This window comes from Camelus dromedarius, chromosome 7 (assembly GCF_036321535.1).
Source record: "Camelus dromedarius isolate mCamDro1 chromosome 7, mCamDro1.pat, whole genome shotgun sequence".
Lineage (NCBI taxonomy): Eukaryota > Metazoa > Chordata > Mammalia > Artiodactyla > Camelidae > Camelus > Camelus dromedarius.
This window is the reverse complement of record NC_087442.1, coordinates 9,620,886-9,646,792: the sequence shown is the minus strand read 5'-3', so window position 1 is coordinate 9,646,792 and position 25,907 is coordinate 9,620,886. Positions and strand designations below refer to the sequence as shown.

Genomic DNA, 25,907 nt, shown 5'->3' with positions numbered 1-25,907 from the left:
ACATACAGATGGCTAATACAAACATGAAAAGAAGCTCAACATCACTAACTATTAGAGAAATGCAAATCAAAACCACAATGAGGTATCACCTCACACCAGTCAGAATGATTATCATTAAAAAGTTCACAAACGATAAATGCTGGAGAGGGTGTGGTGAAAAGGGAACCCCCTCCTACACTGTTGATGGGAATGTAAACTGATGCAGCCATTATGGAGAACAGTATGGCGTTTCCTTAAAAATCTAAAAACAGAGTTATCATATGATCCAGTAATCCTGCTCACAGGCATATATCTGGAGAAAATTCTAACTTGAAAAGATACATGCACCCCAATATAGCAGCACTGTTAAGCAACCTAAATGCCTGTCGACAGATGACTGGATAAAGAAGATGTGGTATGTGTGTGTGTATTATATATATATATATATACATATATATGTATGTATATAATGGAATATTACTCAGCTATAAAAAAAGAATGAAATAATGCCATTTACAGCAACATGGATGGACCTAGAAATGATCATATTAAGTGAAGTAAGTAAGAGAAAGACAAATATATATCACTTATTTGTGGAATCAAAAAATGATACAAATGGACTTTAGAAAACATAAATAGACTAACAGACATTGGGGAAAAAAAACATAGTTGTGGAAGTGGAGGAGGGATAAGTTAGGAGTCTGGGATTAACATACACACATTACTATATATAAAATAGCAAGGTCCTACTATATAGCACAGGGAACTATATACAATATCTTGTAATAATCTACAATGGAAAAAAATTTGCTGTCTTTTGCTCTAAAATAGATATAAATAGAATATCTCTGGTCAGATATTATTATTATTAAAATTATGTCCTCTAGAATAGTGCTTATACTTATGGCTGCTCTTGAAAATTTTCAAAACTTAAACTGATATATTGCCCTGTCACTTGCTTGAAGACAGAAACTCAAAACTAGTCTAGTTTAGTTTAGATGTGTAGAGTACATGCCTTTCATGAATTTATTGGACTCTTAAAAAAAAAAAAAAAAGCAAGTTCGAGACCATCTATCAAAGTAAGAAATACATTCAGTTATCTTATCAGCACTGTCATATAGAAAGGTGTAGTCCACACATCTAAATTTTAATTTTCTCGTAGCCACATTAAAAAAGTAAAAATAGGTAAAATGTTAATAGTATATTTGTTGTTTTGTTGAGATATAATTGACATATAACATGTTAGTTATATAATAGCCATTCTAACAGGTGTAAAGTGAATATAATTCACTACTTTTGGTTTGCATTTCCCTGATGCTTAGCAACGTTGAGAACCTTTTCATGTACCAGTTGACCGTCTGTATCTCTTCTCTGGAAAGATGTCAGTTCAGCTCCTCTGCCCACTTTTTAATTGGATTATTTGTGTTTTTTTGGTATTGAATTACATGAGTTCTTTATTTTGGATATTAGTCCTTTATCTGATATATGATTGGCAAATATTTTCTTCCTTTTAGCAGGTTGTCTTTTCATTTTTGATGGTTTCCTTTGATGTGCAGAGGCTTTTCAGTTTAGTATGTCCCACTTGTTTGTTTTTGCTTTTGGTGTCACATCCCCCACCCTCCAAAAAAATCACTGCCAAGATGGATGCCAAAGAGATTGCCCTGTATGTTTTCTTCTAGGAATTTTATGGTTTCAGGTCTTAGGTTAAAATATTTAATCCATTTCAAGCTAATTTTTTGTATGGTGTAAGACAGAGGTCCAGTTTCATTCTTTTGCATATGGCCATCCCATCTTTCCAATACCATTTGCTGAAGAGACTGTCCTTTCTCCATTGTATATTCTTGGCTTTTTTAAATCAAAAACTCATAGACTGGGTTTATTTCTGGGCTCTCTATTTGGTTCCATTGGCCTGTGTGTCTTTTTATGCCAACACCATACTGTTTTATTACTATGACTTTGTAATATAGTTTGAAATCAGGAAGCATGATGCCTCCAGCTTTGTTCTTCTTGAGGTTGCTTTGGCGATTTGACGTATTTTGTGGTTCCATGCAAATTTTATGATTGTTTCTTCTATTTTTGTGGAAATGCCATTGGAATTTTGATAGGGTTGCAACAAATCTGTAGATTGCTTTGAGTAGTATGGACATTTTAACGACATTAATTCTTCCAATCCAGGAGCATGGACTACTTTTTTCTACTTATTTCAGTTTCTGCAGTTTCTTTCAGCAGCGTCTTGTAGTTTTCAACGTACAGATCTTTCACCTCCTTGTGTTACGTTTATTCCTAGTTATTTTATTCTTGATGAAACTCTAAAATGAGATTTTTCTTAATAGCTCTTTCTGATAATTCATTATTAGAGTTTAGGAGTGCAACAGACTTTTTAATATTGATTTTTGTGTCCTACAACTTTACTGAACTCATTTATTAGACAGTTTTATGGTAAAGTCTTTAGGACCTTCTTTAGATAATGTCACATCACCTGGAAATAGTAACAGTTTTTTTCCTTTCTGGGGTGGATGCCTTTTATTTCTTTTCCTTGTCCAATTATTCTGGCTAGGGCTTCAATACTAGACTGAATAAAAAGTGGTGAGAGTGGGCCACTTTATATTCATTTAATTCAATATACCTAAAATATTATCATTTTAACATGCCACCAATATAAAAAATACTGAGATACTTTACATTACTTTTTCATACTAAGTCTTTGAAATCTGGTATGTACATACATTTACAGCATATCTTAATTTGGACAAGCCACATCTTAAGCGTTCAAGAGCCATCAGTAGCTAGTGGCTACCACAGTTTGACAGTACAGATCCAAGTTATTGAAGTAGGAACCACACTTAAGATTCGGCTGTCTGTTTTTCCCCAGGAACATCATTTTCTGGATTGATTATACAGATAGTGATTTTCATTTCACCTGCAGATATGCAGTGATAGAGTCTCGTGTTAGAAAGTGACTGTTACATTCACGGTGAGCTTATCAGATCCATGTGAAATGATTTCACGTTATGATAGGACTGGATCAAGAAATGTTCAGATATTTAACATATGCTCAGCAGTGAGAAAGACTGGGTCCTCTGCCGTTCAACGTGAGAGCTTAGAAATATAGAGCAGAACTGTAGGAAAAACTGAAAATGCAAAATCTAAACAAACCAATTTTTAAAAATACTTTTTTAAAATTTAGCAGTAGAATTTTAAAAATTACCAGAAGAATATATACTGCATTGTATAAGGAATATACTGACTCCTCCTGGACGTGTAGCAGATTATCTTCTAATTGTGCTCCTTACTCAAATCACCTCTCCTTCCCACTCCCCTAAGTTTGATATCTGGTCATGTCTTTCCCACATGAAAGAACAACTAATGGATGGCAATTGCCTATAACCTCCCCGCTCCCCACCCCAAATATCTTGGCCTGGCAATTAAGACCCTCTGTCATCTGTCTATTTCCTCCCATATAACCTACTTGCCGGCCACATAAAGCTACTTGCTATTCCCTTAACAGATCAGGAACTTCGGAAAAAGGTTTGACGTGTGCCCTTCCCCTGGAACACATGGAACACATCCAGCCTTTTCTGTCTTGAAGCTCCACCCTTCAAGTCTAAAAGTCAAATGTCTCCTTCTAGCCTGAACAGCTCTCTTGGATTCTCTACCTGCTGCAGGCTGAATTAATAATTCTCTCTTTTCTGTTTGCAAATGACTTGATTGCTTCTTTAGAATATACTTTGTATTAAAAGTTGGCTATTTACACTCCTAGTCTAGGGAAGGCAAAGTACAGGATGAGTCTGAAACATTTTGTTCCAGAAAGGACGAGTGCTCAAAAAAAAAAAAAAAATTTAGGGCACTGAGATAGAGAATACTAACAGTGACGCAGATAATATATTCAACAATAAACAGAAGCCCCAAAAACATGCAAAGAGAGGAAAATCTCTTCTTTACAGAAGACTGCCAAGTACTAAAGGAATGAGCAACAGAATTAGAGAATTAGCAAGGCACCATTTTGCAGCTGCCAGTGTAATACATGGTCCAGGCAAGGCCCATCAATGGATGCTAAAACCACTAGGTGACATGTTGGGCGGCAAGATATTTACAGAGTACCACTCCACGTAGTACTTTTCATAATGAAAAGGCAGCTGATGGATCTTGTGAATATCATCTTAACCAAATGATCAAGCTTAGCATCACCAGTAAAAAGACAGACTGACATTCTGTGCCTCCTGATACGATGCTGGGATGAACACATCACTTACTGTAATGATTTTTGCCAAAAATGCCTTAAGTGGAATATGATCATGGGGAAACTATCCGACCAAGGCAGGGTGGGGAGCACGTGACGAGTTAGCAGGCCTGGGCTCTTCAAAACGGTCAGTGTCAAGGCACTCCAAAAAGGCGGGGGCGCTTTTCTGGATTAAAAGGGACTGAACAGGCATGACAGCTAAATACAATGCATGGTTTTTTAGATTTTTAAAGAGGTTATGAAGAGCATTACAGAGAATGTAAAGGAATACGCCTACAGACTGTCTAACAGTATTCTATTAGTGTTGTATTTTTTGGAACAGCTCATGGCGCTGCAGCTCAGCTATGTAGGCGAATGTCCTTGTTCTTAGGAGATACAAGCTGAAGAGCTTTGGGAGTTAGATGTCACGTCGTCAGCTTACTCTCAGTCGGTCCAGAAAGCAAACACACGCACATACACACAGAGAAAGAAACGCAAATATAGAAGAATGTTAACAGTTGATAAATCTGGGTGAAAGGTATACAGATTTTGCTGTATTAGGGTTTTCTGTAGGTTTGAAGTGTTTCAGGATTACCACTCAACATTAAAATCTGGACAGAAATTTGGGAAACAGGTTATGAAACTCGTGGAGGGAAGTGTTTTCGTCTTGTTCACCTTTATTCCCCCAAAGCTGAAGTAATGCCATTAGAGGAATCACATCAAGAAATGCTCACTGAAGTGGGTTACAGTAACTCCGAATTGAGGCAAATGTGGGTCAGATTTAGGAATACGTCACCTAGCGCTTCTTGGAGGGGCCCGAGGGGGGTGCGGAGCACACAGCCTGGGATGCGGGACGGGCTCCTGCCTTCGTGACCTCACTGCAGCTCCCCAAGGACAACCTTTACTTACACTTAGCGATGCAAGGGACCTGAAATTAACCCAAATTACGTACCAGCACTTGTGTGAGTGCCTGGCAGTGATGAGAGGAGACTTTCCCATCCTTCTGCGTAGCTCTGATAAGGAGCCCTGGTCCTGCTTTCTTTTAGGACGTTATCTCTCAAAATGCTGATCTGCTGCAGGCTCCTCCCAAGGTGAGAGCACGGGTCACTTCTCTGTCCTGACAACTAATCCTTTCTTGAGCTCAAACGTCTAAGGAAGGGCCCTTGTAATTCTCTTTGAAAGTGGCTGCATGCATCTTCATCTCTATCAGAAGGCACAGTTCTCCTTGCCCTTGGACTAGGGCTGGAAGTCATCAGAAGGCTTCTGATGTTCAATTATTCTTCCATCGCTACGTTGCCCAGGCTGTGTGGCTCAGCCTGCCGTCCGAGAAACAATTAGACCCAGAAAACGCTGCTGCTGGGAGGTGTCAAAGCTCATTAGGCCAGTGAGAAACGTCTCCCAACAGCGGCACTTTCAAATGTTCATGCTTTCCCAAAATAAAAATTACTATTATTCTTCTTTGTTAAAAAGAATTCCCTAATGTGTCCTGTCATTAGCACAGTCTCCTCACAGGCCCCGGGTTGCAGTTAAAGAGCCAATTGGAACTGCTATTAGGAAAAGAAAAAAACCCCAACACTTACTGGGTTTACAAAATAAAAAGGGCCACCCAAAGCCACCAAATGTGACCCATTTGCAGTCATTATTAGTGGCCAAGGGAGTGCTCTGTGTCAAACCGGCCCAAAATGTTCAGTGGGAAAAGTCTGTACCAGATTGGAATGTATATGCAAAGAGGCGGATGCCCGTCTGTCCACAGGCCGCTCTCAGCTGATGTCCTTTGCACTACTTCCTGCAACTCTTGGGGCCCCGCCTCCCCTCCGCTGGACACTGGCTTGTCCCCAGCACATTCACACAAGCGGGAGGATGATGGCTGTGCACGGCCAAGAGGACTGAGCCCGGGGTCCCAGGTTCTCATCCCAGTCGGTTGCCGACTGGCTGTAGGACACCAGGCAAGTCACTGCTGCTGGCCGCAGTGCCGACCCTGAAAACAGGGTTGAACCTCCCACTATTCTACGGCTTTTGCTAAAAGTTCCTCAGGTGACGTCAGCATCTACGTGCAAACTGCCAGTAATACCTGTCCCCAGTCATCTCTAACGCGGCTGTTGTGAAGACGGATGAGTTAATGTCTCTGAAGGGCTTTGACGTCTCCATGAAAGTACGGAAAACTGGCTGTGTTATTATCATCACTGTGTCTGCACTGAGGGAGCTTCAAAGTGGCATTTGCTTCTATCCTTCAGATGTCAACAGAGATTATTATAAGTACATCAAACAAATGGGAATGGCACAGAAAAGTGAAAAAAGGAAGGAATATGTGAGGCAGCAAAGTATAATTACTTCACATCAGTCTCAGACCTGCAGGTGACATCCACACTGTCCAGCTCTTTTAGAATTTACCGTCAAATCAGATGACCCCAAACAGGATGACAAATAAAACAACATATAAACGTTAAGCACAAAAAAAGGTGTGAACGTATCAGGAGGAATAAGGAATGATGGAGAACTGTTAAATAGAGGACGCTACACCCCTCCCTCATCACTTGAGAAAGAGGAAAGAGATTAGAAGAATGACATGTGTGGGGTTGGAAGAAATTGGTGGCACCCCCAAAACTACTTTGAAGGACATTACTCATCTGAATAAGAATTGATTAAACTAGTCTATAAGCCAGCCTGTTTATACCTCATGCATAAGATGACCAAACATTTAACAAGCAAGATGTATGTTCAGCTGGTGAAGGCGCCCATTAAGCTGATCAATAACCATAAAGATTTCAACTGGCTGTAGTATGTGACGGGCAGGATCTGGATTGAAGCTGTCGCCTTGGGTATAGATGGAAGTGGTCAAAGTGTGGGAATCATTAAGGGCTTGTGACATCAGAGAGGACTAGATCAGGGGTGTCCATGAAAATAAAGCCAGGTGGCTCTGAAAGGGGTAAGTCTGCTTTACAAGCCACCGTTGCTGCCCTTGGACGCCAGGTCAGACAAAAATGCTTTCTGACTTAGTTAAGAATAAGTTTCTTACAGTTTCTCAAAGCCAAGCTAATATTTTATGTTACATAAGTTTGATAAGTATTAATATATAGAATTAAAAATATAGAATATTTTAATATTTATGCAGCAATATAGAAAACTGGCTTAACGTAGACATATAAGAGGAAAAAGCTCACATTTCAAACTGTATATACACTGATCACAACTGGGACATTTTCAAACATACATAGTTAAATTTTCTTGTTACGTTTTGTAACAATAAATGAAAAATGCCCCCAAACAGAATGGCATGGATTTCCATATTACCCTTGTGAAGAAGGAATGCCTCCTTAGAGCAAAGAGCAGGACCACTCTGGAGAAAGATTTACAAATTCGGAACACAAGGCACCCCTATTGGGTCACCACGAGGCTAATTTCAAAAATAACTAAAATATCATACATATTGACGAATAACCCCACCCCAACACACACAACTAAATGTGAGAAGAAAAAAAAAATCTCTATTGCCACCACCTAGGAAGAATTAGAAAAATTCCTGCATATACTGATAAATCTCAGGAGCGAAAGAAAGGTAGGAGCTATTAGAAGCTGACCATCTAGATGTGGCTGGGGAGGCCCAGGAAAATGAGCTGGAGGACTCTTGAGTCCTCGAGTTCACAAAAGCTCTTGATGTTCTGAAGGATTTGCCGTGTAAATCCCCGTGAGATTCTAGCTCAGTCCTCAGCCAGACTGCCTGCTCCCCCGAGGGCCCCCCCTGCTGATGAAACGCCCACCCCTCTCGCGAAGGCACCGTCCCTGCTGCCTGGATCCCTGCCAGGTTCCGTGTTCCTCTCTGGCTCCACCGCCTGCTCCCTTCTAGATTCCAGGTCAACTCCAGTTTTCCTGGCACCCCCAGCCCACCGCCACTCTCCTCCCGTGCTCTGTCCTACCAGGGACATCACTGCAACTTGACTTCAGCTCTTTTAATAATAGATGGTCTTCTGATACCGCTCAGCCTGAAACTCTGTGAGACTCTTGAAAACGAAATCCCGAAGGTCACAGTGGCTTTTCCCTGCCTTGTTGAAAAAATATTTGCAAAACAAATAGTAGAAGGGTGCTTACCATCAAAACAGAGTTAATTTAATTATGCGGGTTATGTTTAGAATAGTGGTCAGACCCTCACTAAATGAAACTGTCTTTTAGGAAAAACGGCATTTATGTCAAATGTTTCAGTATTAACAGAAATGACTGGTCTTATTGAAGGTAACAGAACAATGTCTTAGACTTTGTCCATAAATGTATAAATATATATATATGCTTGCTCCTAATATATTTCATCATGACCTAGTTCCATTTCTAATTCCCCCTCATTGATATACAATGACAATATTTCTTATTAGAAATAGCTGGCATCTTACTATATGAATATTCTAATGAGTCTGAAAATATTAGCCATTCTTAAAAGCAAGCTACATTAATTCACAATTAATATATTCCCTCTTGCTCTGGTTATAATAATCAATTCACTTTTCAATATTCATACCATGGATCCTTTCCTGCTGACAGCCTGAACTTCTCTCTTTTCTTGATGAAGTTCCTTTGCATTAACTATTTGCATACAAAGGTGCACATTATATTATCCCAGCCTCAGATTTATAACTTTCTATTTAGCATTTACCTTGTCACTGGAATGGTGGCATGTATATTCTATCTTGTACATTAAATGTTCAAATGTCTTTTTCTCCCCATCAGGTATGTGACTTGGTCTAACTCTTGTTATCATATCATTTCAAATCTGGAAGGAACTTGATCTGTATCTATTTCAGTGGTTTGACACAGATAAAATTGAAGCTGCCCCTACTTTGGAGTTAGGGCTTCAGAGAATGTAGTCCAAGAACCACAGGTCTAATATCCAAGCCCTTGACATCAAGGCTGGGAAGCCAATTCAAGAAACCTCACTGACCTGAGGACGCACGCCAGAATCCAAGTCTGCTGACCTCCAGCCCGGTGTGCTTTCTGCTGTCACAGTCAGACTCCAGGACTGCACAGTGGTAAGCTCTCCAGAACCATTCTGAGACTGGCCAAAGTTAAGTGAGTTGAGCTACATACTGAATATTTGAAATATAGCTGTGTTACCTAAATTTTTCTAAAGCTTAGTCACAAAACAGAAGAAAGTGATTCTTGTAGAGTGACCAGTGTTGCGGTCAGCAAAACTGGCTAAGAGGTTTCTTGCCAGAAACCTCTGTCTTAGAAGAAGCTACAGAGCATGAGATACAGATATGAAAGGCTTACCCGAAGCACCTTGCACTGCATTTTCTTACTTAGACAATGCATTAATTCCATTAATAAAACACTGTAGGAGTGTTTCTCTAGTTGTCAGCGCTAGCTGCTGGTTAAGAAAGCAGTGCTAACAGTCTAGACGAGGGACAGAACATGATCCAACAGGCTTTAGCCGCTCAGATGTGGTTCAATCCTGGGCTTTTAGTAAAAGCACCTCGTTGTAGCTATAGAAAACACATTAGATAAAATTTAAGGTGAAATTCAGCTAGTCTACGTTCACTTTGAATACGGGAAGATTATTTCATGGTATAGAAGAAAGACCGATTGTAAGGAAGCTGATCTCTATTGTTAGAGAAAGGGAAAAAGATAATCACCTGTGAGGAGCAGCTGTCTTTGCAACCGTCAGGATGAAAGCTAATGTTTCAAAATATCTGACATCAATTTTACCGAAATCAGATGATTATAAAAATTTTTATGTAAAAAAAATTTGGAAGGAGGGATGGAGAATGGTAACTTTTTTGTTATATTGAAAAAAAAAATCATTCCTCAAAAAAAAAAAACAACCCTTCATTATACAGTTTGCACAAGCTACAGTTCTATCAAAGCTGCAGGGTAAGAAGTCATATTTATTTGGCATGATACAGACAAACTTACAACCCTATTGGTAGAAACCGTCAATACTAAAGTTGAACTTATTTTTAAAAACTGTGAAAGCACAACTAGTATGTGCGTTTAGACATAGCCTGAGACTATCTTTCCTGTATGAGTAACTGAGAAGCAAACAGCCCCGTACATTCCCTGCAAGTATCTAGGCTGACAGAGTGAAAGAGCCAAGGCTTCCCTGGTTCCTCTGGAGCCATCTGGCATCTAGCTGGCGGGGCTGTTCAGTGGGACGCACTGCTGAGGTCCAGAAGGACCTCGTGGTGCCTTGCTGATGAGCAGGGTCTAAGCTCATTTTGGTCTAATCAGTAGTGGATGGAGCATTCTAACCCACTCTCTTGCTGGTTACAACTGTGACTTCTCTTAAAGACATGTTTTCAAGAAGGAATTTGAGGCAGTAAATCTCTCTCCTCTTATTCTTCCTAGAACATCTCAATCGTTTGGAAAAATGTATTTGATGTGGGTGCCTTGGGACCTCACTGAGATGCCTGTGATGTCCTGGTTATTGGCAGATCCTTGCTGCAGAGATGACAGACATCGTCACGATGCCTTTCTCTTCTGCATTTAATAGTAGAGCTTTCTACGGAGTGACTACAGGTTGGCTTCCACTTGGACACCTGTGGCCATCTGATGGCTCTGAGTAACATCATCTGTCTCTGATCTTGGCCTTGGGGCAGCTCACGAGCAGTGGCCAGGAAGCCTCCTGTGTCACAGCCACATTCTATTAGTGCTGGAATGTCCCATTTCCCCCCCACTGATGGGCATGGCAGGGATGTCTGTCTCCTCTCCTCAGACTCAAAGGGGCATTTCCTAGAGTATGCACTGCATGACTGTGGATGCTGCCAAGTCATGGGAGGCATTACCTGACTGATAAAAATCTCTCTATTCTGGCCCTTATTCCATAGTAAGCTTATCCTTCCAAATAAATCCAAAGATACAAACAAGTTATTCCAATGCACTGTGTCCCTGTCAGGGGATGAAGAAACCATCTTGGCAGATCGTCTTTCCTTCTAAACATCTAAAGAGAGATGTTTAGGCTTTTCCCTGGGAATAGGGATGAGCATCTTCTAGATCTGGGCATGACTTTAGGCATCTGGACACACATCTGCCTCTGATGTGTACCCTGGTGACCTTCTTGCTGGCACCCTCCTAGACATTTTGCCCGAGAGAGGCTGATTTCTTCTTGATTAAGAATTTAAATGTGCTTCAACATTCTAAATAAATGGCACTCACACTGTTTACTAAAATTGTAGGTATTTTTTTCCTGATGTTGCCCTAATGTTTTAGATTTTTAAATAAAGAAGGAAGCTTTTTAAAAAAAATTTGCCACAAATGCAGACTGCTTTTTTAAACAGTTAATCCTGTATACAGGCTCTTGTAATGTGCAATGCAAGAATGGTGGTGTGTTTTAGGATTAGTTGATGTATCTTATGTAAATGACTTTATATGCCATGAAAAAAATCTGTAAAATCAAAGTAAAAAGCTATCTTTACTTAAAAAAAAAAAAGGCTCATATATTTATCATCTTGAACCTTATTAGGTATCCACCAGGTTGGGTGATATAAGCTCATGACCCTCAAATGTGGAGGTTGACTGCACCACTGAATTAATATACTGGCACACTCTGCAGGCAAAGACATTAAATTTTTAACAGTGCAATTGACTGCATGTAGTTCAACCTTCAAACATGATGCTTGTGAATTGCAAAAGACATGCTCCTGGCATGTGATATATGGTATTGGTTTCTAAAATGCTAAGATAAAAGGGTCTACCTTCTGTTTGGCTTTAGCCAAAACCCAGGGTACAAAGGGATTTACGCAGCCTCAGAAACAGTCAGGAGGTCACTGTAGGAAACACAGAAACAGCCGACTATCTTCTGGTCTAAGTCCCTCCCATATAGTTCATTTATTGACATTTGGAGTTTAAGACACAGTATAATTATAATGGGAACCAAAAAAAATTGCACCTTTAAGGTCTATCTCTCTCTTTTTTTAGAGAGAACAGTAAATTTCTATTGCGTTGATTTAATTGCCATTTTACGATACCTGAAATCTTTGTACAAAGTGAATTTTTAAAATTTTGTAAAAATATGAGTAAGAACAAATTACTGTTCATCTACACAGATATTCATATGCTTTATTATATACAAGAGTAATTCTTAGGGGTAGAATGGGGAGTTTTATGTATATTGAAAAAAGTCCTTGCAATTGTGTTAATCTCTTAAGTGCAAAATTTATTGTGAAAATTCAGATATTAAGGGTGGTCTTCCTATGTTTAGTAGAAAGAGTCATGAGTTTTAAAAAAGGCAAGACACCCTAGCAGAGCGGGCTTCAGCCAGAATGCTTGAAAGGTGCCACCTCAGTCCATTATTTGTCGCCACAGCGGGCTTGCTGTGTTCCATCCTTGAAGACCCTGACATTGTGACACATACTGGGAGGTCGCCGAGTAGGGTTTAAGGGCTCGGGCCATGTGCAAATTTAGAGCCTTGGTGCTATGAACAAAGAACTTGATAAAAGTGAAGTAAAGAATGCTGCTCTGTAATTATGCTTAGGGTTATTGTCAATTTGTAGAATACAGTCTGCTAATTCGGCAAACTCCAATAAAAACAAGGAATCTCTGACGTTAAAAATATTACTTCTAAAGTTTGCTCACTACTGAGAATCACGTAAGCCCGGGAGAGACCAGGTTTGTTCTGCTCTCCGTTATACTGTATACTTAGCATAGTGTCAGGTCGAGAGTAGACGTAGTGTAAATATTTATTGAGTGAATGAATATCTGAATAAAACAAAGATGAGAAATGACAATAAACACCTGCCTGAAACTGGGTGTCCCCCCAGGCCGAGGGGCTAGTGTCAGAGAACCCACCCAGAAAGCCGAGGCCAGACCCACCCACGCTCCTTTGGTCCTGATTCTCCCTGAGCTCTCAAATAAGGGTCTTTTACTGACTTCAAAAGAGGTTCTCTTCCTAGAACTCAGCATTTCCTTACATGGCTATTAGGATCGAAGTTTACCAACCCCAGTTTTCTAGAACTCATTTAATCCTGCTTCTAGGCCACCTTACACCGTTGAGGCCAGAAGCACCGGGGGAACGGAGCCCTTTGCCTCTGTGGCCAGAACCTCGTTTCCCATTCTTTCCCTTCCTGTCCTTTAAGATCCCTGTGGGATCATTAGCATCTTCATGTTACCTCTGTTTGAGCCCTAAGCTACCACACGTCCACAGGTGGAGCTCTGAGAAGTGTTGCTGTGTTTCTGCTAAACGAAGTGTTTTGTTAAGCTTTTCACGGTAGCACAACGTTAAGGCAGAAGTCATGACTCTTCCCAGCTGGTATCAAGGTGTTTCCCTCACGAGACGTAAGATGCACTTTCTCTATGGCTCAGAGGTTTTACTACTGGAGGAGACATCCCATTAAATTTTCCCACCAGGCAGTGAGGAGACGGGAGATTCATTATGCGAAGAGGAGCGAGGTGAAGGTTTACTGTGTAATCAATTACTGGTTATACACCCTTGTTTGTCTTATCAGGGAAGCTGCTCCTCACATCCCTTACAGGAACAAGAACAGTAACAATAATCCTAAAAGTATGCACCTCTGACATCACATTAATCGTAACATTTATCATGCTTGGTGGTTACACATTTATAAATTCTCCTTAAACTCTCTTAAGCCTAAACAGCCAGTATGAATAATAGGTATTCCTAACAGGTTTCTTATGGTTCTAGACAGCTCCGTGGAGTAATAAATGGAACATATGAATTACCGTCTGGCGTTATTTAAATTCTGTGATTTTAGATTTGAAAAAAAAATTTGTAACATGCTTGTTAATGGGTAGATATCAGATCAATGAAGATGAGAGAACACTGGATTGGAAGTCCAGTCTCAGGTAGCTGAGACGGGCCTCTGGCCTGGGCCTCAGTTTTGAAGGTGTAAATGCGAAGTTTGTGTTAGGTGACTTCCGAGGTCTCTGTGACCTGAGAGATCTGGCCTGAGGCTCCACTCCCACAGCGTGGGTTTACCTTATGCAAGGTTCAAAAACTTTCCCTTTATAGTACAATGTGGATTTCCATTTTAATTCCTGAAACATATTCCTACAAATTCTCTTACCTCCATTCCACTACTGACTATTTCCTGGGTCTCTTGTGATTTTTACGCACTATATTCTTTTAACTGAAGGACCACTAGATTGTAAGTAGAAGGCTATTTCAAGTTTCATGATAATTAAGTGGTGAGAGACTGAATATACAAACAGGCAATGGCCAGACGGTACATAATACAGAATCTCTGACCCACACCCTCTAGAAACCAGCCCAGGAAACCAACCTCTTATCTACAGTAACCAGCGCAGGAAGCCAGCCTGTCATATATAAGGCAGACTTGTAGGAAGTCTGACTGCTACACCCATGAGCAATCCAAGAAGCCAAACAATAATTTCATAACAATGGACCCCAGATGGCCGGGACTTGACTAATAACTGAGAGCTTCCTTAGTTTTTGTTCCTGTTTCCAACCTTAAGACCATCCAAAGAAAGCCAAATGTTGGTGGACAGAGGGAACGACATGGGAAGGCACCTCGAGACCAAAACACAAGGCGGGCAGTGCCATATAATCAATGGATCAGCTTATTATTGGGTGACTTACAGAATTGATCAGGCAGACAATGATCCGGGAGCAACACAGCTGCACACCTCACCACCATGGGGCCGCTGGGACAATTTTATAGTTAACCTAGGGTGTGGGGGTATGTGCGTAACAGCGTAGGGGCTGCCTGGACCTAACGATCACTAAATGGTACCTATTAACTACAAAGCCCTTGACAACATAGACAGGATTTTCCACCCAGTAGGGTCTTAGGTGGGGTCGGCGGAAGGACAGGGAGAACTGGATGGGCCCAAGATGGCGTCAGATACGCTAACAGCCGTACACCAAATACGCTCCTCTTAACAATCACGCAGGAGGGCCTGCTTCTAGTTAGCCTGCCTACGGCTTCTCCAGACCAACAGACTCCGGTCAGGTACACTCCATGTCTTCCATTTTTCCACTATAAAGCTTTCCTCCTCCTCGGCCTGCCTTTGAGTCACTCTGCAAGTGACTATAAATTAAATAGTCTTTGCTTGTTCTCGTTGGATTGGTGTTCATTTATTTCCACGGTGAGGGTAAAAAAGGACCCAGAGAAAGAACGTCAACCAGGCCCTCAGCTGAAGCGATCATTCTGTTTCCTTGGCAACTAGTTTTAAGTCCTTGATAGCTACTATTTAGAGCCTTCCACACAGCCAGAACCTCCTGTACGTCTACCTGCCCAATACTTATCTACTCTGAGCGTATGGCTGTACCCCAGCCTCCAGGGAAAACAGGCCAAAGAACTGCTTCGGCGTCTTGTCAGCATCAACCCCCAACAGTTGTAGCTTCATCCACTCAGTCCCTCCCTTCCTCTGGTTACGACAGAAAAGCCAGCATCTCTTCTGTTCAGTGCCTTGGATCCTGCGGTCCCCAACCTTCTCACAGCTTTGACCTGCAGATTACTCACCGCTCTCTCCTGTTTCTTTGACTCTTCCCATCTCTTTCTTTCTTTCTGGGAGCACTTAGATGTGTCCAAGGCTCTACCATCTTTCACTTCCCCCCCATGCCCCTTTCAGCTCTCATCTGTCTCTCCCGCCCATGTGAGAGTGGAATTCCTTATCTATTCCGAAATTTCCGTTCCTTCCACACCCGGCTGCAGCGGAGGTTCCGTCTCTGTTACTCCACTGAAACTGTACTAAGATCACTAATGACTTTGTTTTCTTTCAAATACAATGTGTATCCTCAGTGTCTAGTACTGTGACCGACATGCGTAGAAATGCCTCTTTCTTGATTTCTTAACTTTAGAAATAGTTCTGCTCTGTTGAGCTATGAACTGACTGTAGCTTCACCTGAATTAACTTTTATAATCCCCATAACGACCAGATGAAGTAGGCAGTATTACCGTTACTCCTGTTTTGGAAATTAGAACTCAAGAGAGGTTCAATCTCCCCGTGTGGAACACACATCTGTCCCACCCCAAGATCCATCCTTGCCTTTTCCCTTTGAAATAACAACAGGAGTAGGTAGGAAAAACTCTGAAAAACCCAGATTTCCTGCACATTTCCTGGCACAAAAACAAGAGCTCAATATGTGTTGAGTATTATTATTTTTCTACCACGTGAAATCATGCCTTACACATGGAATATACTCAAGAAATTCTAATTAATTAACTGAATGTGCCCAGAGAGGTCAGAACAGTGACACTCAAACAATTATTTTTGCTGGGCGCTGTGGCCTCCTGGGGCTTTAGAGGCAAGTAGGGCATACCTTTGGAAGGGGAAGCCTCCAGGGGCCTTACCCTGCTCACACGGATTTTAGAAAAGAATGAAAACAATCATTGTATTTTTCCCTTCTCCACAACATGCACTCACTCATTTCTAAAAAGGCAAACTCAGGAGGGTATTATTCGGTAATCACAGTCATCTTTTTGAGAAAAGGATTTTACCTTTATCTCATTATGGCAAATGTGTTTGTCGGTGTGAACTGAAGGGGAGAGCAGTGAAGTCTTCTCCCCTATTATGAACATGTATAAATATTGAAATTCTTAAGACTTCACTTTGAAAATCTGCTGCTCTAGGAAAATAAAGTGTAATTAGGGTTGAACAAAAGGGGAAATAAGAGCATGGATTTACTGATTTACTTTCTTGCCTTCCCTCCCACTGGAATCAATTTACTGTGGATAGAAAAGATAATGACAGCTGGAGGAACAATAGGTTGTTAACACACGTGGTAAGGAAAGGAACTCCCTCCAACTTCCAGGAACTGAGCCAAGGGAGAAAATGAGCGTGGGGCACTGTATGCACACTGCACAGCAGCCGGACTCATGGAACTCCCTGAATCCCTCCTGAAACAAAAGCCTTAGTGTCAGTTTGTCGTTCTCCCCATTGTTAAAGGCTTAGGACAAGTCCCCAGAAGACAGTTACCAGTTTGCCAAGAAGTCCCATACAGAATCCCTTGCCGACTGGGAGATGTTCTTCCTTAGTGTAGGAACAAGGGGATACGACAGGGTTCGTAATGCTGTGGACACTGTGTTACTTTAATGATGCTGCCCTTAATGGAAAGAAAATTAGACCAAGGAGAAAAAGACAGGAGGGAGCAAACAGTTCTCTGCCTGCCGACACTGAACAAAGGATGGGTTTCTGGCTCAAAACAGAATACAGGAAAAAATTTGGGAAGAAACTTATAAATTATTTAGATAAGAGGAGCTTAAACTCAAATGTGGAAAGGAAAGGAAACAGTCATTAGATAAACTGCCCAAAGCAGGGGACCCGGATGGATGGGGTATCTTTTTGGATGCCATACTGAAGTCATGGGATGTTCTGAAATTCCCAGGAAAAGCTAGCCAGAGCACCCCTTATGGCTTAGGTCCTGTGTACTGACAGAGAGCAGACATACAGAAACCCTCCCAATAAACAGAATTCTACATTTTATCATAACAGATTAAATGTAACTGTTTCATAATCGTAACTCAGAGGATGGGCTCACCACTGAAAAACAAACGGAAGGGTTTCTATAGAGAATAAACAGCAAGGACCTACTGTTTAGCACAGGGAACTACATTCAATTTCTTGTAGTAACATATAATGGAAAAGAATCTGAAAAAGAATAGACGTAGTAACATACATCTAAATAACTGAATCACTTTGCTATACACCTGAAACTCACATGGTAAATCAACTACCCATCAATAAAAAAATAAAAAAAAGGAAGAGTTTCCTTTTTTCGAGTGAATACTTTAAAAGATGGGAAAATAGAAAAGCTGAAGATCTGAAAGATCAATGGAACCAAAAAGTGCTAAATTCAGTAACAAAAAGGGGCTTCAGAGCTATATTTGGAGCAAAAGGAAAAAAAAAAAAAAAAAGAGCTGATCTCTGCCTGGAGAAGACCATGCAGCTCCAGTAACTCAACTCCCGGACTTCTGTATTCTTCGTCAGGGGAGACGGTCCTGTGTGCCTTACAAAGGAAACTGAGCTCAAGGCATGGGATGATGCTGGAGTTCTGTTTGCTGGACTCAGACCACTGAAAAAGATGGTTCAGTCACACTTGAGTTACTTTTCAGAGATTATCTGTCTACTTTTTTCTACTGTCAAGAATACCATGGCGAAGTGTGGGCTAAAGGATTATACAGACATTTGAATTGAGAGATGGGGAGTACCCTTCCCCGAGAGGACTGATCAGTGGCTCTCTGGAAGGGCTCTGCCAACTGCAAGATTCTGTCCTTGGAACTATTCCCACTCAAGAGTGTATCATCACCTTGGAATAAAACTCCTAAAGCTGACCTGTAGGTGACAAAATACTGGGAGAGATAAACTAAAGAAAGAAAAAAGATTTACAATGGTCCTGAAAAGCTATGAACCCAGAGCAATGGGAGAATTACATACTTTAAAAAAGTGAGTTTTATGGTATGTTAATGATGTCTTACAAAAGCACTTATGTAAACAAACAAAAGCAACTGGAGGATGTTTACCGGAAAATGTGAAGCCTCATATTTGAGTTAAAGGACATACATTCTGGACAGGAAGAGCTTAACTGGGGAGCCTTTGGGTCTGAATAGACTGTGAACTGAGTGTTAGCCAACAGCAATGGTCTCCTGGAGTCTCAGCTTCCTGAGCACCAGACTTCCCCCTGAATCCTCAGCACCTAATGTGTGCACAGAGTAGATGCAGAATAAATCATGGTTAAATAAATATGGTGCTTAAAAACAACACAACAAAAGCCAGAAACCTAGTTCAGCTAGGAGTTTCTTTTCTGATCAAGAAATCTGACATAGCAAAAGACTAAAAATAAACCCCAAAGTGTTGACCATGGTCATCTTTGGAATAGAAGGTTATGGGGAAGTTGTGGTCCTCTTCTTTTCTATTTTTTGTCTATTTTGCCTTGTGTTCCTTTCTTGTAGGGTTGGGGGAAAAATATCCCCACTGTCCTTGCCACCCACCCCCAACAAGTTTGTTTGACTGAAACTGCTATTATGGACTGTTCTTGTGTCCCCCACTGAATTCACATGCAGAGGTCCTCACCCTCAAGGTGATGGTATATAAATGTGTGAGGAGTTCATGAGGGTGGAGCCCTCGTGAATGGGATTAGTGCCCTTATAACAGAGGCCTCAGAGGTCTCCCTCACTGCTTCTGCCATGTGAGGACACAGAGAAGGTGGCCAGTCTAGGACCCAGGAGGTGGGTCCTCACCAGACACCATATCTGCTGGAACCTTGATTTGGACTTCCCAGCCTCCAGAACTGTGAGAAATAAATATTTGTTTATAAGCCACCCAGTCTATGGCATTTTGTCATAGCAGCCCAAACAGACTAAGATGCTGAAATACTGATCCTCTTAAAAAAATTATATATCCTGCTTTATATCACTTATATTTTATACATCATAATATGCATATTTTTCTCCCCCTAAATTGTAGACACCTTGACTTCAGAAATGAGATTTTATTAGCTTCGTGCAGTCTGATGTTAAGAACAGCAAGTTCGACCAAATGCTGTATAACTGAACTGGGGAAAAGTACAGAATTTTATCCACATGACTACTCTTATTTCATCCTAATTTGATATACTACCTCTAAGAAAACGTGCTTGACTCAAAATAAATTGAAAAGAAAAAGAAGTTTAACACTATGACTTCAACTTAGGCCAGATGCCAGCTCTGGAGTCTCATTTTTCCTTCCTGGTGGTGAGGAAAAGACATTCTCTCAGAGCACTGACTTTCCTCTCTGTGCATGTGATTGGTTATTTATCTGTTACCCACATGCCCCTGACGGAGAACTGTCACCTCTGAGGATAAATTCTACTGCACAGGAGGATTTCGCCACTCTCTCGATCAATTGCAAGAGGCGTTAACGCAATAAACAGAGAAGAAAAACAAAGTTCACCTGGTTAGGCGGGGCACCTGCCACAGGCAGTGAACACTAACAGCTGTCTGAGGTCTTTACTCCTGGGCAAGCTTGGAAGGGAGGTGGCTGCTTATCTCCCAGTGATGGGTGGTTTCTGGGCCAAGATTGCCCAGGCAAAGCGTACTCCCCAGGACTGCAGGACTCAGTATTGGTAAGAGATTGTATTTTTACCACTAGTCATAAAAGGGCCCCTGAAGTTAGCAATTACCATCTCTAGCCTTGAATTACCCTGTGTAAGTTGTAGGCTTATCCGGAAGGGCATGAAAATAATCACAAAATAATGCAAACTCACAACCAAGCAAACAGCACTACATCACTTTCCAAGCCACAGTTCCTCTCTCTACCTCTTGCGTTTTTTAAGACCTGCAGCCAGAAGAGCTTTAATGGGAGACGGAGAGGAGACTCCTCTGCCAGGTGAACCACCTCTGCTCTCTTGGTATCACTCTCAGAAATTTGTTGGACGAATCTGATGGTGTGTGGTTATGTGCACAAACTGGTTTAGATTATCTCAACAAATCTAGCTAGTTAGTCCAACCAGATCAGTTGAGAAAAAGGAGTCTGATGAGTCAAAACAGAGAATTCCCATCAGGTTGCATGCACAGGCCTCAGTTTATCTTAGCCCTGAGACTCATGCAAAATAGGCTTAATTACGCAGTCCTGCAGACATGAAATATTTCCTCAGAGTATGGTGTGAGATCTAAAAACCAAGTAAGTTCATAGCAACCTGGAGTAGGTGGAGTTGCAGAAAGGTATAAGGGGGTGAATCTGAATAGTTATAAATGAATTCATTTAAGAAAGTCAGTGTACCCTAAAATTCTTCAAAATGATCTGTTTACCCCAATAGTTTAAATGACCCACTCACTGTTCACCCAGCTATGAAAATCCTTTCTCTTTAGAAAATAAAAGGTTTGATGACTAATCACACGTGCCAAATTAGTGACATTTAATTCAAAGTATCATTAATCATACCACCTTCAAATGTAACAATCGTAAATATCAGAAGTTACAAAGACCCTTATCCTGGCTGGCCTTCAAGACTTATTCCAGATGAGAACATAAACCTTTGTAATTATTCTGGGTAACATATTCTTTCTGAATCTGCTTTTGAACCTGAGAATTGGCACCAAAGTTTAGGACAAGAAGCTGTGGCCTCCTCAAGTTCCTCTATTTATCTGACTATACCATATTTAATGCCCACAATAATTCTCCCTGCCCCTGGCTGTTCTAGTCTTTCCCTAAAACTGACTGCTCATCTTAAAGCAATTATTATTTACGACGCACCACTCACTCTGCTTCCTGTGAAAAATGTGTATTCCTGGATGTTGGAACACAGGGAGAGGAGATGGTCCCTCAACAGCTAGCTCTGTGACCTCTCCCCAGTTCAGAAGTATGCCACAGCACACATTCAGATGTCACTAATATCGATGATTCTGCAGAGTGGCATTCTCTTTCAAGAGACAGGATTGATGGCCCTAGAAAGCCCAGATCCAAAAAGATCTGAATTCTAGACTAACAAGCAATAGGTTTTGTAAAGAATGACGACATGAAAGCAATATAAAGGAATACTCAGCAAATACGATACTGCGTACTGAAGCAGGAATTGGAATAAAATACTTTTGCATTTAGCTTACAATATGCTGTTGCTCCACTAAGGTGTTAACTACTAATCCCTTGTTAGCAAAAACCCAGGCTTTAAATGATTTTTCCCAGAGCACTGAACTATTTATGTTGAGTGATGCAGTCAGCTGCCCCTGTGAGAGCGTGATGCCTGGAGAATGTTTAGCCAGTGTTAATGACGGTCAGTCCGGGACTTCGTGATTAGCAAAGCAATGATTTCAGTTTCCGTGGCTAAGATAGCTTCAGCCATTCATTTCCCCAACAAATATTTTCAAAAATATCTCTACGGCTATTACGTGAACATTGGCAAATGAAAAAAAAGAGGAATAAAATAGTAAAAAACATTTCTAAAACTAGATCATTTTTTGAGTAGAAAACTTAATGGAGATGTGAAAGCTAAAAGGTATAATAGCTGTTCCTTAGGTTAAGACTTTTGATGCACAAGTGGCTTAAAAACTAGAGTGCCCCCCCAAAGAATTTCACTTAAAGACTTTATAAATCTACCTGGATTACCTTACTCTCTACAGCAGAGGCTTTCTTGGGTACAACATTCGGTACAATTTTGCAGGGATTTTCACTCAGAGCAGAGGGTACTTCTCTGCCCCTTGACATGAGTTTGGCCATGTGACTGTTTGGCCAAGGATACGTGAACAGAGAGGACGGCCCGCTGGGCAAGAGCGCAGGTGTGACAGGCTCTGCGTGTTCCTCCTTGCTGCTTGAGCGCCTGCCAGGGCCCTGAGAATGTGAGAGCATTGAGAAGAATGTGCTAGCACTAAGTCTGGAGAGAGATGTAAGGACCCTGGCCACCCAGATCCCCCGCGAATTCACTTTAAGTGGCAGAGCAGCGCCACGCCAGGTGCTACGAAACAAGCCCAGTTTTAGATTAGCCAAGCCCTACCTGAGCTGCAGCTGCGTGAGAATACATACGGTTAGAGTTTTAAACCACTGAGTTCTGAGTACGAAACAGCATCTCTGGGCTAACAGCTTAACGGATACAGTGGCAAAATGGATTTTTCGAATCAAAGTTTGCAGGTTCTTGATTTTAATGTAGATTTTTTAACCTATCACTTTTTCCCCATTACACAGGGCATGACACTGTCACATACAGAACTTAATCTGTGCAATTTTGGTGCCCTTTTCATTGCCATTTTAAAAACTTTTTTAAGCAGCCTGTAGTTCAAGGTTAACTACCTTGGCTTCCCACGACCTTTCATACTTTTTGTTAGTATGTATGTATTTTCCTCTATTTTGGAATCAATTTTTCCATCTTTAGGACTTTTTTTCCTTTTCTTGGAAACCTAAACTCATTCAAATAATGGTCTTTCTCTAACTTTCCTTCCACCTTAAGATCCTCATTGACTTTGGGGGTAAAGGAAACATTCATAATAATCTGTTACTATCATTCTTACTTTTGTTTAATCTTACCCAAACCAGACTGTGACAGTTTTGGGGATACCTCCAGAATTTGCTGTGCCTTTTTTTAAAGATAGAAGTTTATACATCAGAACACATGAAGGAAAAATGCAAAGTCAGAAACATATCCCACGAAGTGCTCTGGACACTCTGCTAGCTGCAATTTATCACCATAAATTACTCGGCTTAGCTGCAAAGCCTTCGTCATAGGGAGACAGGGCACCTCCTAAATTGCCTGCTGCCCTCTTTAATAATAATCCGAGTTCTCACAATCCAGATATTCCACGATAAAAGACACCTCGATGCATACAAAGATAGAAAAATTCACACTTTGTGTACATCACTGGGAGCACCCACATGCTAGTCTATTCATCTTTAGATCAGAGCCTTTTCTCTCTCTGTCTAGATGTGGCAATAGATAATTTAGGCAAGAAAATGTGGGCAGGAGAGCCGGGAGAGGAAGCTTCGTGGTAAAAGTCGGCCTGTCTGCTGTCTCACTCTCCTTTTAATCAAAGACAAGACTTGACAGAATTCACTCGCAGCCTCTTATTGGTGTCTTCCAACAGCATTAAGCAGACAGAACCCTTTTATCTCTAGCGTCACACCAACAAACTGATTTTAAAATGTATACGCTTAACATGTGTCCTAGAGGCATTATCATTTGATAAACAGTATGGCTAAATGTCTTTAGACTACTTAAGATACTTGAAGCACTAATTTTTTCTCATTAAAAAAGTATCAGTTTGCCTCTAAAGGTATTTGAAATGTGCTACTACACAAATGCAAAGTTTTGTACATACGCATAAAAACCTAGGGTTTTCTGGATGTAGTCAAATTCCAGTGGACTTTCCAAAAAAGGGCGTGGCTTGACACCCAGTCCTGGATCCACTTAAGTCAAAAGCCCATGCTCTCTGACTGTAACACACTGCCCTTAGAGGAAGTACCTGCCCACGTGACACATTCCTAGAAAGCCAGGTTTAAGACAGCTATCCTTAATGCCAACTTTCTGAGCTACTCTCTGCCAGGATTACAAGAACAGAAACTTTCGGTTCAGGGATTATAAAACAGGCTTATTAAGAATCAATAATTTGCCTATTTACTAAGCTTTCTGCCACAACCCCAGGGGGTTGTAGAGGTAAGACCGAAGACATTTACAGTCAGGTTATTTCTGAGTTCTGGCAACTTCATGGGCCGACAGTAGATGCCCTGCAGTCCCCAGCTTTAGGAGAGCAGGTCGGCAGTAGGGTTGTCACTGGTACGGGAAAAATGGCTGCCCAGAGACGTCCGCATCCTAATTCCCGGAGCCAGTGAATACGCGTTGCTTGGCAAATGAGGTTTTACGGTTGCAGCTGGAATTACGTTTTCTAAGAAGCTGACCTTAAAATAGGGAGAGTCTCCTGGATTATCCAGATGAAGCCAGTGTCCCTTAAAAGTGGAAAAGGGAGCAGAGTCGGAGGTCAGAGTGACGAAACATGAGTAAGACTTGGTCCAACTTGCTGGCTTCAAAGATGGAGAAAGAAAAAAGCTGAAGCGGAATGTGAGTGCCTTTAGAAGCTGGAAAGGGCAAAGAAACAGATGCTTCTCTGGAAAGAAACACACATGAGCTGACCCCCAGTGAGGCCCATTTCACACTTCTGAACGACAGAACTGCACAGTGATAAATCTGTGTTGTTTTCAACCACGAAGTTTGTGGCAATTTTGTTACAGCCGCCGTGGGGAACTACTACCTCATCTCATTAGTGAGACAGGCTACCACCTGAGTGACGGCTCTCTAGAAGCTATCCAAACTACATCGCTGAGAGACAACAAGCATTTAAAATGTAAAGCAGTATCTCATTTCAATGAAAACAGCTTTAAAAATAATAGAAAAGCACAAGCAACCAAAGAAAACACCAAACTGGACTTCAACAAAATTAAAAACTTCGGCACATCAGTATTGAGAACATAACAAGCCACAGAAAAAGTAAATATTTCCAAATCATGTATCTGATAAAGGTCTAGTATAAGTACAGAAGAACTAGTTGTAAGATTACAACTCAACGATAAAAAAAGACAAATAACATATATTTTTTTAAAGGGCAAAGGATCTGAATAGGTATTTCTCCAAAGAAGATACACAGCTGGTTAATAAACACATAAAAAGACGCTCAACATCACTCATCACTAGAGAAATGCAAATCAAGACCAGTGAGGTACCAGTTCCCACCCAGTATTATGGCTATTAAAAAAAAAAAAAAAGGAAAATAACAAATGTTGGTGAGGATGTGGAAGAAAATGGAGCCAGCATTCATTGCTGGGAGGAATGTAAAGTGGAACAGCCACTGAGGGAAAAAGTTTGGCAGTTTCTCAAAAAGTCAAACAGAGAATTACCAACATGACCTGGGAATTCCATTCCTAGATATGCCCTCAAGAGGACTGAAAACAAGCTTGTACCTGGATGTTCACAGCAGCATTATTCATAATAGGCAAAAAGTGAAAACTACCCAAATGTCCACGAACTGATAAATGGATGAACAAAATGTGGTGTAGCTACACAATTGAATATTACTTAGCAACAAAAAAGAATGGAGTACTATTACATGCTACCATGTGACTGGACCTTAATTTTATGCTGAAAGAAGCCAGACACAAAAGGCTGTATGTTGCATGATTCAACAGGCAAATCTCTAGAAACAAAGTAGGAAAGAGAGCATGAGGAATTGGGACCGACTACAGTAAATACAAGGTTTCATTTTGGGGCAATGAAAATGTTCTGGAATTAAGTGGTGGTAATGGTTGTACAACATAGTGCATGTCCTAAAAACCACTGAATTATATGAAGTGGTAC

The 25,907-nt window shown here is 41.0% G+C and overlaps 1 protein-coding gene across 13 annotated transcripts in view; it reads right to left on the bottom strand.

Annotated features, from left to right (window-relative positions):
* TPK1 (thiamin pyrophosphokinase 1) overlaps nt 1-25,907 on the bottom strand; it is a 337,072-nt gene that overhangs the window by 28,418 nt on the left and 282,747 nt on the right. The gene's annotated exons all lie outside the window — the stretch shown is intronic.